The sequence below is a fragment of the Nicotiana sylvestris genome, chromosome 6 (genome assembly GCF_000393655.2).
Source record: "Nicotiana sylvestris chromosome 6, ASM39365v2, whole genome shotgun sequence".
Lineage (NCBI taxonomy): Eukaryota > Viridiplantae > Streptophyta > Magnoliopsida > Solanales > Solanaceae > Nicotiana > Nicotiana sylvestris.
In genome coordinates this window covers 22,996,526-23,010,936 of record NC_091062.1, presented here as the reverse complement: position 1 = coordinate 23,010,936, position 14,411 = coordinate 22,996,526, and positions in this window count along the sequence as shown.

Genomic DNA, 14,411 nt, shown 5'->3' with positions numbered 1-14,411 from the left:
ACTTGTTAGCCCAAATGGAGGCAGAAGTGCAACAGCTGCAAGACCAGCACTTGCAAGACTCCCGAGCTTTAAAGACGTGCAGCGATCAGATAAGACGCTTGCTCATAGAAAAGAAGCAAACAAAAGACAGGATTAGAGCCATTGCTCATGCTATTGTCAGGAGATGCCGGGTTTGTGAAGACATGACCCGTACTACTTTTATCTCAGCAGTGATGATCTATGTGAAGCGAACCATGAATGAGTTAGAGCAGCTTGAAAGGGATTTGGATCCTAGACCCGCGGCGAGGCCGAATGACGCCCCGCGGATACCTAAGTTTGAAGCACTAGAATATGCATAGTCCGTGTCTGTAAGTGTCTACCATTTCGAGTCAGTCTTTTGTACGTCCGTTATCTTTCTGGATTAAGTATGTTTTCAGGCTTAGAGTTTTTGGTTTGCTTTCAGATTGCGTTTGTTAGTTTCTTTCCAAAACAAAAGATCGAGTTTGTAAGAGTCTGTTTATTAATGAAAGTTGAGCATTTTATTTCCACCCTTATTTTTACATTTATCTGCACGAACTACGCCTGGTCTGATTCGTGCGGGGTCACGATACGTAGGCAATCTCCATAGGATTCGACCATAACCAAAAGGAAAACAAAAAGAATGAAAAGGAAAATATAAAGAAAACCAAGGAAGAGGGAAAGAAAGAAAAAGCGGAAAAACAAGAGAGAGAAAAGAAAAAGCACAAGAGAGGGATAAGGCAAAGGGAAGAAGAACAAAACAAGGAATGAAATGCCGGGATGACGCATGCAATCGAGCAAACGTATAATAGAAAGGAATAACTGTATAAGTGCATTCATGCCAACGTGTGGTTGTTAAATCCGTTAAAACCTAATCACTACCAAAGTGGTTGTCTAAATGTGTGAGCCCAGGCAGGTGGTTAGTTGATTGGCAATTCTGGCAACTCATCCATACAACACCCGGTCGAAAGATCAAGTAAAAATGACAGGGCAAGATTCGGAAATCAGCATCGTAGACCCTTCGAATGAGGTTGAGGTAACAGATGTGGGTGCTATGAAAGAAGAGATGAGGAAATTAAAAGCACAAATGGCTGAAATGCATCGGGCATGGTCGCAGGGACACCCGGCACCACTATATCATGCTAACCCATCTTACATCCCACCCCTGGCTCAAGCTTAGGAGCCTACCACTCCCCACGCATCTTCAGCTTTCCCCTATCAGGCCCAGGGTTATGGTACCACGTCATACGCCTGTAAGCACGTGATTTTTGCCCTATATGAGAATTACTCCCAAAAAATTCAAAATAAAATGATTTTCCTTGGTGTGAAATTTTGTGAGATTTTGTGATATTTTGGATAATTATTTGTATTTGTCTGTGTTTGTTTATTTGTTAAATTAATAAAAAAATACAAAAATATGTCGCATTTTGCATGTAGGATTTAATTCTACAATTGTTAGTAATTAAAATTGTTTTACAAAAATTAAAAATTACAAAAATAGGCATCGTTTGCATTTTTAGCATTTAATGTCCAAATATACAATTTTATGCTTAATTAATACTTAATTGTGCGTTAATTGTTATTGGGAGTTAATTTGCGCCTTTATAACTTAATTTAGTTCTTAATAATAGTTTAAGTATTTTTATAATTTAGTTTTAGAAAAATAAAAGAAGAAAAGAGAGCGAAAATATAAAGAAAGTCGGAATTGGGCCTCTTCTTCAATTTCAAGCCACAGGCCCAAAAAATGGCCCAATCTTCCCTACGACCCAGTCCATTTCGAACTGGGTCGACCCAGTCCATAACCCAAAAGACCCAAACCCCCTTTGTCTTTCATTTTTTACAAAACAAAAAACAAAACAAAAACAAAAAAAAGAAGAAGAAGAAAACCCTAAAATTATACTAACCCATCCGCCCCCCTCCCTATCTTCTTCTTCCCCAAAGCTCCAAACTTTCCAACCATGGCTGCCCAACATCGATCACCCTCCAGTCCGCCTACCCAAGCCATGAACGCCCAAGCTCCTCCGGTCACGTCGAGCTCCCATGGTTACAACGTTGCGCCTTCTTCTTCCTCGTCAAAGCTCCAAACGTTGCTGTTTTTTTTCTTCTTCCTTCACCTCACGCTGCTGCTTGATGTCCAGCAGCTCTCCATCTCGTGAAGTTTCACAACCCACCATGGACGTTGCTAGTGATGCTTCGTCAAGCTTCTATTATCGCCAAACACCCCATCATCGAGAAACAAACCCCATCGCTGCCCACGCCGCTGCTGTCGCGGCTTCTTCTTCTACTCCGCTGCTGCATCTTCCATCTCCTCGACCAGCTGCTGCCATCCGCCATAGCTGCTGCCGCGATGTTGTTGCTGCTCGTCGCAGCAGCTCCCTACTGCTTCATGCCTCTCCATCATCTTCGTCTTCGTCGTTGTTTTTGAATCGGTTAGTTGGTTTATGTTTCAAATTTTGTCCATATTTTGTTTGGTATTTTTCGGATCCAAAATAAAGAAGTAATTTAATTCTTGTTTGATTTGTTCGTCGTTGAAATAATTTTCTAGTGTGTTCATGTTGTTTGTTAAATTAATTTTCAGATTTCAAAATAGAAGTTTAATTAGTTGTTTTCATGTTTATTTCATGTTTGTATTATTGTTTAAGTAAGTATTTGTTAGTTTGATGTTTGTTAGATTCAAATTGAAATTTAATTAACTATTTCTTCAATTTGTTTCATGTGTTTATGTATTGTTAGAAATTGTTAATATTGTTAAGTTCAAGTTTAAGTTCATAATTGTTTCTTCGTCGATCTTGTTATTTGTTTAAAGAATTTAGTTGTGTTAGAGAAATATGTTGGTTTAATCGTTTAAATCCATCATGTTTGTTGTTTAAAATAGATTTAATTCATGTTCATACTTTGTTTGATTGTTCTTGAATCCGAAATTTGTATAGCTTGATTTCTTGTTTACCATTTGTGATTATTTCTTGAATTTGTCTCATAAAGTTTAATATAGGAATTGTTGGTTGTAATGTTGTTAGAATTGATTTTAAGTTCAATATGATTGAAGTTAGAAATCTAAATATACTTGTTTGTTGTAGTTGTTGAATCCGAAAATAGAATTGTTTGTTGCTAAAATATTGTTCAATCAAATTTTAGTTGTTCTTTGTTGTTCAATTTGTGTTCATGTGATTTGTTGTTGAAATGTTGTTAAAATCGTGTTCATGTGATATTGTTGTTATGATGTTCATCCGTGTTCATATTGTTGTTTGAACATTGTTAGAAATTGATCATATTGTCTATATTTTGGTTAAGTTTGATTAATTGATGTGTTAAAGCTGATGGGTAGTTTGGTAAATTTGTAGTACGTTCAGGGGTAGTTTGGTAATTTCAGTAAGGTCGTGAGGGGTAGTTTAGGAATTGTACATTTTGAAATTGTTTATTTAAAGCATGGGGGACAAAATAAAATGGGGTGGGTTGTGATATAGTTGTTTAATATAAAGGGGGAACAAGATTTAATTTAAAGGGGGAATCTTGCATTATTTTAAATGAAGCATGGGGGACAAAATATAATAGGGTGGTGTGATATGTTTATTTAATGTAATGGGGATGAGTGGAAAGATAATGGGTTGGGTAGAGAAAAAGTATGAATTTTAATTAATTGAAAGGTTTATGGGATGAGTTATAAGAAGAAGTCTTGAACACAAGACAATACAGAGAGAAAAAATAGATAAAGACAGAGAGAAAAATACACAGATACGAGAGAGAGAAACAAATCTGAAAATAAGAAAGAGAAAAGGGCTGAGCATTTAAGAGATAGAAAATTCCGAAAAATATTTAAGCTTTCAAACAAAAAAAAAACCTAAGAAAAAACATTCTGCTTTCTTTTGTTGTTTGAAATTAGAATTAATTGTTGTTTCATCAAAGCTGGAAGCTTTTATTTTTTGGGATTACTACTCCACCGGTCTGTTACTGGGTTGTTACTGTTGCTGGGCTATTGTTGCTGTGTTGTACTGATTTTACTGCTGCTGCTGATTCTCATATTCATTTTCTTTTGCTTCCAATATCAGGTACACAACTGAAAAGCTGGTTATTGTAATCCGAAATATGAAGCGTGAATACATATGAAGAATGAAAATTTGAAGTTTTAATTTCGTTTTTTTTTCTTTGTTCCTTTTGTTGATTGTATTTAAGCTATTTCATGAATTACTAAATAATAACTGGAATAAGAAAATAATATCATAAGTTAGTCTGTAATAAATCGGTTCGGCAAAATAGGTTAATTCACTAGTTATGAAGGCTTCAAGATTATAGGTTGATCATGAACAAGTAGCTAAATTTAGCTAAGACACGAATTTAAATTAAACATCGTAAATTAGGCATTAAGGCATGACTTGAGCTTAAGCAAGATTAGAAGAACGTTTAAGTCTAATAAACTTTCTAATAAGCTTTAGTAATTATGGTTAAATTTAGTTTCAAATGATTGTGAATAATTAATCTCAATAATATTTTTTTAAAAAATAACAATGCTGAGTTTTAATCTAGCTATATTTGTTTATTTTGAATATTAGTTGTTGAATTTTTATTTAACTTATAATTTTCGAAATTAAGAATAAAATTCCTTTTTCATCAATATTTGTATGAATCAAGCAATTAGCGTGTCATGTTTTCTTAAATAATAATAATAATAAAAAAACGTAATTAATTAGGATTTTCTTTATTCATTTTAGAGACTATTTTTAAATAGCAAAATGTAGTCGCTTTAAGATTTATCCATTTAGGAAAATAAATGAGATGAGTCTCGCTTAATAAAATGTATAGATTGCGGGGCCCTCAATAAATGTACATTTAATTTCTTAGAATTAAGGAGGAGTCGTTTTAGCAAATTTCACGGCCCTACCCCAAAGTAATAAATCGCTAATTGCTTTAGGCGCGATATAATAATAATACATTCTTAAACACGGGTATGCATTTATGCGACCCAAATTCAAATCCCAAAACATTGAATAAAAATACGTTCCGGATCGTGGATGCATTTTATGTGACCCAATCCAAAGACATGTTTTTAAACGATGTTCACATTCTTTAAAAAATATAATAATGAAAGCGGTAAAAAGATAAAACTTGCACATGAGTCCATATTTGTATAAAATCAGATAATCAAGCCAAATATAACAGTTGAGCGACCGTGCTAGAACCACGGAACTCGGGAATGCCTAACACCTTCTCCCGGGTTAACAGAATTCCTTATCCGGATTTCTGGTGCGCAGACTGTAATACAGAGTCATTCTTTTCCTCGATTCGGGATTAAAATAGGTGACTTGGGACACCCTAAATCTCCCAAGTGGCGACTCTGAAATAAAGAAATAAATCCCGTTTCGACTGTCCTTTAATTGGAAAAAACTCCTGTACCCTCGCGAGGGCGGAAAAAGGAGGTGTGACAGCTCTGGCGACTCTGCTGGGGACTAGACCCAGAACCACTGGTTCAGGGTTCAAGAATTCGAGCTTAAAATAATTGTTATAGTTGGCTTTATTTATTATCTGATTTTTTTACATGATATATGCCCAATGTGCTAAATGACACTTTTACCGCTTTAATATTATTTGAATTATGAATATATACAACTGCTACGAAACCCCCTTCTTTCTGAGTCTTCTAAATTTATGGTGCACACGTGCGCGTGGCCCACCTTTCTGTTAAAGTCATACCAAATAAGACGAAGTTGGGACAAGTAACTAGGCCGGGTAGACTTTCGTGCTCCCGGTACGTTGCCCCCGCTTCGGCTCAAACTGTCCGTTTGGGTAAGCCAGGGCTAGATCAATATGCCTCAGGTTTTTTCACTTAGAATAACTCAGCTTCATGCCGGATCCCTAGTAGGAGCGATTGTTTGCATCACGTGCATTTGACTTTGGAGACTCAACACAGGGGTTGGGTCTGTCTAGGACAGGTGTACCAAAAAAAAATGACCATCCTGATGCATCTTACTTGCTGCTACTTGCGCATTTATTTGATCCGGATTTGTGTTCTCATCAATCCAATGGTCCGGAACTAACGAGGTTTCCAGTATTTAAGTGTCCAAATCGCCCCTACCCCCCATTTCCATCATCTTCCTCACCCCACCCCTTCTTCCCAAACCCTAATCCACGCCGCCCTAAAATCCCTTGCCGGCGGTGAACGCGAACTACGCCGTTCACCCTGAAATTAACACCACAGACTACCCTCACCCTCCTCTTTCTATTGCACCCGTTGGTTTGCCTCGAATAAGGCCGGAACTCTTCGAATCTTGATTTGAAGTTTTCCGGCCAGGTGACAGTTTGTCCGAATCAGCCCAAAATCACACCCTACAACCCCCAGCCCTTCCTCAACACTAATCTGTGGTTGTTTTCTTTCAAATCACCTTGAAACGACCCAAATCTTAGATCTAAGAATTGCTGGCCAAACCCTAAAACTAAATCCTTTTGATTTCGAACCGTAGTACCCTTAACCATGTGTTCTCGTGTAAGAACACATGGTTAGGGGTGTTACGCGTCAAAAATTTGAAAGGATTCAGATGTTTATGACCAGTCGGAATCCCTTATGCCTTTGTGAGTTTTTTTATTTTTTTTACTGTTTCTTTTACTCGCATGATTAAAATATTATTTGCAGTCATTGCTTCATTGTTGTTCTGTTAATTTTAGGGTTTAATTGTGGTTCTGTTAATTACTGTTGATTCTGAGATTGTTAGTTGGTTGAATGATTATAAGTTCATGGTTCAATAATTAGTTTTAAGTTCATTTAATGGTAATCGTGGTAGCTTAAGCTCAGTTTAATTTCGTTTAGCTTGTTTGAGTTGGTTAATTGACCAGAATTGGTTCAGTCAGTCTGATTAGTTGGTTTCTGATTGCTAGCTGATTAATTTTAGTTAGTTTCAGACTAGGCTAGGGTATTGGGTATAGTTGTTAAGGATAAGGGTAGGTTCAGTGATTCTGGAAGGCTTTCAGGGGTAATCTGGGTATGGAAAAGGGCAGTTCTGATAGGAATAGTAATATCAAGGTATAGGGAAGGGTAATATAGGTATTGTATGGGTAGAGGAGTGCTTTAGGGCCTTCTAGAATGGGTTTCAAGTGTAAATTTGAATAAGTATACTGCAGTTACTTGTTTAGCAAGATAAAAATAGAGGGACCAAAGTGAAAATAAAGAGGGACTAATTAGAAAATCAGAACTTAGTTTATTCTATTTGGGGTTGCCTATAAAAGGGCATAAGATGCCTTGGGAAAGGGGGTCGGCTCAGTCTTCTGCCTTGAGCCCTAAGTTTTTAATTTGAGCTTCATTACTGTTTTTTTTTAAATCCAGTTAACATTTCAATTCTGAGATTATTTAGAAAATGAAGACATCAAAATATGGAGATCTGAAACAGCTTCACAGTTTCATTACTAATTCTGGGTTTCAGCTGTGAGGGTCAGGGAAATGTTAGAAGTCTGTTAAGCTGATCTGTGGGAATTTGCTTATATTCCTGGTTTCAAAACAATCTGCCTGTGTTTCTGTGGTGTACATTGCTGGGTTTGTTGTTTGTTGCTGTTGAAAGTAGCTGATTCCTCTCCTTTTCTCTATTTTCATTACAATTCTCAGGTACATTTCTTTGACTCGCATCTGTGTAAATCCAAGTTTGAAGTGGAGAAGAATGATAATGCTACTGGAATTCTGTTGTCTTTGGAAACATTGTCTATTGACTATCTTTTCATAGTTTAATTTGTTTAAATTGTTTGACTGTTTCTAATCTACTTAGTTGTTGTTGATTCGAGCCAATAACTGATTTGTATAATCGAGACTGATGAACTGTCCAGTATGAGTTTGGTTATTTTAATTAGTAAGTGGACATTTGGATATTTAGATTTATGTGTATAGCTCAGGGTGCAGGCTGTTTAAATGGATCATTTCATGTTTATACAATTGCCATTTTCAATTTGTTTAAAGTTCCACAGTATGCTGGAGTCAAGTCTGCAAAATCGTGATTGATTTAGAGTTAAACACACATGGTTTTTTTTAGTTTTGGTCTAAGAGGAATTGGGCACAGCTTCATACTGGGCCAATTTTGGGCCTGTCGAATTTGCAGTCGGCCCAGACTGTGGTTAGGCGAGAAATCGAAATGGGGCCTAGGTACATCAAGGTTCAAGAGTTTAATTAAATAGGAAGGATCCTCGGGGGCTCGATCTTTGGGCTGTGCATTGGCCCATCCATAAGTAAAATTTGGCCTCCGTAAGGCCTGGTTCTTAGAGCTCTAAGAACCCTCACCTGCAATATATGTAATGACAATGCTTTGGATTATATGGGCTCAAAGCCCATTTCCTCAGTAATTCTGCCTAGAAGCTCAAATTTCAGGTTTAACGGATGATTGGCCTTAACCAATTAGGATCCTTAAGTAATTGTTGACATAATTATCTCGCTGTTTAGATTTGGGAAGGTTGTTTAGCAAATTTCATGGCCTTCCCCCAAAATAACACTGCATTAGCATCTTAGGCACGATTTAATTGAATAACATTCTTAAAATTAGAGTGCGCATTGATGTGGCTTAAATCCAAATCTCGACGAAGTCGAAATGTGTTGATAACTACGGGTGCATCGATTGCGACGTGGTTCGAAACACGTTTTCATGACGTCGCAATTCTTTAAAAATAAATAACAATAAAAGCGGTTTACAAATAAAAAGCACATAAGTTAACATGTATTGAAATCAGATAAATTCAACTACAACAGTTAAGCGACCGTGCAAGAACCACGGAACTCGGGAATGCCTAACACATTCTCCCGAGTTAACAGAATTCCTTACTCGGATTTCTGGTTCGCGGACTGTTAACAGAGTCATAAATTTCCTCGGTCCGGGATTCAATCGGTGACTTGGGACACCATTAATTTCCCAAGTGGCGACTCTGAATAATTAATAATTAAATCCCATTCTGATTGTCCTTTAAATGGAAAAACTTCTTTACGCCTCTTCCGGGGGTATAGGTATGAAAAAGGAGGTGTGACATTTAGTATGAAGTTTTAGCAAATGAACTAAAAAACTTAAGCATATTTAGTCTGAAGTTTTAGCAAATGAACTAAATAACTTCAGCATGTTTTGTCTGAAGTTATAGCAAATGAACTAAATAACTTCAGCATGCATTAGCAAAAACTCATTAGAAAATTATATACTGCAAGACAAAAAATTAAGCATGTTTAGTCTGAAGTTTTAGCAAATAAACTAAAAAACTTATGCATGTTTAGTCTGAAGTTTTAACAAATGAACTAAAAAACTTAAGCATGTTTGGTCTGAAGTTTTAGCAAATGAACTAAAAAACTTAAGCATGTTTGGTCTGAAGTTTTAGCAAATGAACTAAATAACTTCAGCATGTTTAGTCTGAAATTTTATCAAATGAACTAAATAACTACAACATGTTTAGACTGAAGTTTTGGATAAAACTCATGACAAAACTGTAGACTGCAGGATATATAACTTCAGCATGCATTAGTATGAAGTTTTAGCTTCAATGTGAAATAACTTCATGCTATATTATCATGAAGTTTTAGATTCAACATGAAACAACATCATGCTACATTAGCATGAAGTTTTAACTTCAACGTGAAACAACTTCATGCAAGTACGATTCTGAAGATAAATCTGGATAAGTTTCTAATTTTTTTATAAAGCTGCTGAGAGGAGAGGAGGAGATCTTTTTTCACGAATGAGGTTGCAGATCACGTGATTAATGCATGATGCAGGTTCTATATCTTTTGTCAGGGGTTTAATTATCATATTATTACGAATTTTTTGTAAGCTGGCTACCAAATCAATAATTTTAAAAAATAGGGTCACGTTAAAAGGTGGCACAAATATAGGGTACGGTTGCTGTTGGGTCATCACTTGTTTTAAAACAAAATTTTGTATTTTGAGGCCTTGAAAACCTCACTTATCATCACCTCGATTTGCGTGCGTATTTCAGACGCATAGCCGGAAAGCTTAAATATGAAATTCTGTGAAAAACAATGTTAAAATTTGGTTATAAAATGAGTTAATTTGACTTCGGAGAACATTTTGGGTAAACGGACTCGGACCCGTGATTTGACGATCCCGGAGGGTCCGTAGGAAAATATGGGACTTGGGAGTATGCCGGGAATCGAATTCCGAGGTCCCAAGCCAGAGAAATAAATTTTTAAAGAAAATTATTTTCTGAAATTGTTTAAGGAATTTTGAAATGAAAATTGATTAGAATGTGATGGTATCAGGACCTATTTTGGTTCCGGCGCCCGGTATAGGTCTTATATATGATTTAAGACATTCCTGTAAATTTTGGTTAAAAACGAATATCATTTGACGTGATTCGGACCTAAATTGCTAAATTAGATACTTGATGAAGTTTGAGAAAAATTCTTGATTTTGAGGACTAATTCATTGTTATGGAGGTTATTTTAGCGATTTGATCGCACGGATAGGTTAGTATGATGTTGATGAGTTAGTACGTGTGTTTGGTTAGGAGCCCCGAAGGCTTGGGTGTGTTTCGGGAAGTTTTAGACTTAAGAAAAAGTTGCAGAATTTCTGCTACAGGTGCTCAGGCATGTTGTTCATCGCGATCGCGTAGTAACTCTCGTGATCGCGTATGGTAAATGGGGACAGGGATGGAGTTGTTCTTCGCGAACACAAAGCCACAGTCATGAATGTGGAACATTGGGGGATTGCTCATCGCGAATGCGACTTGTATGACGCGAACGCGTAGTGTAAATTGGAGGTGGGCTGGGATTTCGGTCATTCTTCTACGCGAACGCGTACGTGTGTCCGCGAACGTGAAGATAACGGGGTTCAACCCTTCGCGAATGCGTGGAAGAACTCGCGACCGTGTAAGTCCACTTACTGGCACCCCTTCATGATTGCGACAGTGTTCTCGCGAACGCGATGAACACTGTCGCCCAACACTTAAAATAGTAGCTAATACGGGATTTGTACAAAATTTCATAACTTCTTCATCTCAACTCCAAATTGGGCGATTTTTGAAAGAGGATTTCACCACAAACTCATAGTTATGTAATCGTAGACTCATTTTCTTCATCTTCCATTATCACCCATTAGATTTCTAGGCCTAAATCATGTGAATAAGGGTAGAAAATTAGGGATTTGGTTAGAGTTAGGGCTTTTTGATTATTCATGATTTAGACCTCGTTTTGGGGTCGGATTTTAAAATAAACTATATATTCGGGCTCGTGGGTGAATGGGTGATCAGATTTTGGTTCGAACCTCGTGTGTTGACCAAGCGGGCCCGGGGTCGATTTTTGGATTTTTGGGAAGAATGATTGGAAAGCTATAATTGGGCATTGGATTCGAATTGTTTAGCATTTATTGATGTTATGAAGTCGTTTATGTATAGATACAATTGATTTGGAGCCGAATTCGAGAGGAAAGGCGGTAATTGAGGATTGAGTTGGCCATGGAAGTTTGAGGTAAGTGTTCGGTCTAATCTTAGCTTGAGGGATTAGGAGTTGAGTCCTATTTGCTATTTGCTTCTTGTTGAGTACGACGTATAGGCATGGTGAGGAGTATCTATACGTTGGTGTCGAGCATGACCGTGAGTCTTAAATTGATACTTGTTGTATTCTTGAATGTTACTATGATTGAAATAGTGAGTAAATCCTTGATATTGAGCAAAACCTTAGTTTGTTTATCGTGGAAATCTACTTATGATTGAGAAATGGTGATAATTGAGATGAGTAGGAGTTGAGTTAAGATTGGTTATAGTTGATTCTCCCTTACCGGGACGTATATACTTGTACTGTTGAGTTCCCTTGCCGGGATAGTGTAGTCTATTGTTGATCCCTTGCTGGGATGGTTAATTATGATTATTGTTGACTGTATATATGTGGAACGGGTTGCGCGCCTCAACATTATTATATATATATGGATCAGGTTGCACGCCGCAACAAATATTATATTGGATCGGGTTGCACGCCACAACAGATATTATATTGGATTGGGTTGAACGCCGCAATAAATATTATATTGGATCGGGTTGCACGCCGCAACAGATATTATATTGGATCGGGTTGCACGCCGTAACAGTTATATATGTGGATTGGGTTGCACGTGGCAACAATGTTAAATGATAAGGGATCGGGTTGCGCGCCGCAACAATATTATTATTGTATTGTTATAGACCTCGAGTGTTCTTTCATACTTTATTAAGTTTCTGATAGAATTGATATGTTTCCCCTCCCTTTTAAACTTTTATTTCCTGTTTATATCTCCGCTGTATATTATATAACTGCACAGGTTTATCTGAAGTCTGATCCTAGCCTCGTCACGACCTCGCCGGGGTTAGGCCAGACACTTACCAGCACATGGGGTCGGTTGTGCCGATGCTACACTCTGCACTTATGTGCAGATACAAGAGCATTGCTTGGTCAGCAGCATTAGGGGAGCCAGCCTTCAGTCCACCAAGACACCGAGGTAGCCTTGCAGGCGTCCGCAGGCCCGACGTCTCCTCTATCTTTTATTATGTTATGTTATCTCTTGTATCCGAGACAGACAGTGTTTTCTTTCTTTAAAACAGTTGTGTGTAGTGATCTTAGTAGTCCGTGGATGTTGTGACACCAGTTTCTAGGTAGAGGCATATGTGGATTTTCGTATTATTTTGGGTTTTATATTTGTTTAAGTCTTCCGCTTAATCTCATATTCCGCTGTATTTAAACATTTATCACTTGTTAATATAATTTGTAAGAAGATTAAAACAAATTAGTTAAGGATTTCTAATGTCGTGGCTTGCCTAATTTCTATGAGTATGCGCCATCACAACTCCCAAGGGTGGAAAATCCAGGTCGTGACAAGTTGGTATCAGAGCTATAGGTTACATAGGTCTCACAATTCATTGACAAGCTTAGTAGAGTCTGAGGGATTAGTACGGAGACGTCTGTATTTATCCCAGAGCCTATAGAGTTAGGAAAAACTTCACATGTGTTCTTTCTTGTCGTGCGACTTGTTTCTCAAATGCTAATTGAATTTCTAATGGAGAGAACACGTGCTTCCTCATCCACCGCTCAACAGCCCGAGCCCCCAATAGCAGCTCCCACAAGGGGTAGAGGGTGAGGCCGAGGCTGTGCCATAGGCCGAGGTAGGGGCAGAGCTCAGCCTCGAGCAGCAGCACTAATGGCGGAGCCTTGGGTTGATTTTGATGAGGAGGTTTCGGCCCCAGCAGTTCCGGTGGGCCCAACTCAGGTCCTAGAGGGGTTCATTGCTACCCCAATTCTTCAAGATGCTTTGGTCCGATTAGTGGGCCTCATGGAGAGTGTCACCTGAGCAGGCTTGCTTCCTGTAGCACCAGTCGTCTCTCAGGCTGGAGGAGGGGCTCAGAATCCTGCTACTCGTACTCTGGAGTAGGTAGCTCCCCAGATTCAAACTCTAGCGATTCAGTCGGTTGGAGCAGTTCAGCCGAGTGTGGTAGCTCAGACTAGCGAGGGAGAAGCTATGTCTGTCGATGCTTTGTGGAGGCTGGATAGGTTTACCAAGATCTTCACTTCTACTTTCAATGGTACATTTGCTGAGGATCCCTAGGATTATCTAGACAGTTGCCACGAGGTTCTCAGGAACATGGGTATTGTTGAGTCCAATGGGGTCAATTTTGCTACATTTCGCTTGTTTGGATCCGCCAAGACTTGGTAGAGGGATTATTGCTTAGCTAGACCAGCCGGATCGCTAGCCTTGACTTGGGAGCAGTTCACACAGCTATTTCTGGAGACGTTTCTCCCCATTACTCAAAGAGAGGCCTATCGGAGGCAGTTTGAGCGCCTCCAGCAGGGTTCCATGACGGTTACCCAGTATGAGACCAGGTTCATCGACTTAGCTGGCCATGCTCTTGTCATACTCCTACTACGAGAGAAAGAGAGGGTGAGGAGGTTTATTGACGGTCTTATTCAGCCGATTCGTCATTAGATGGCTAAAGAGGCTGGGAGTGAGATCACTTTTCAGGAGGCGGCCAATGTGGCCCACAGAGTTGAGATGGTTCTGTCGCAGGGAGGTGGTCATGGGTCGGATAAGAGGCCCCGACATTTAGGTAGGTTCAGTGGAGCCTCATCTGGAGGCAGAGATTCACATCGTAGAGGCCATCCTCCTAGGCTATTTTAGTCAACCCTTTAGGTTTCTCACAGTGCTTCAGGTGGCCGTGGTTCCCACATGCAGTATTTTGATCAGTAGTCCTACAGTGCACCGCCAGCTCCTATCAGTGCACCACCGCTCCATAGTTTTCGAGGTGGTCATTCAGGTCGCTAGGGTCAGTCTCAATTTCCTCAACCACAACATTTAGGTAAATGTTATGAGTGTGGTAAGTATGGTCATATCCAGAGGGCTTGTCTGAGGTTGGTGGGTACTCAGTCGCAGCAGCAGGGTTCCCGTGCTATGATTCAGGCACCAGATGTTCCACAGACCGCCCAGCCAGCTAGG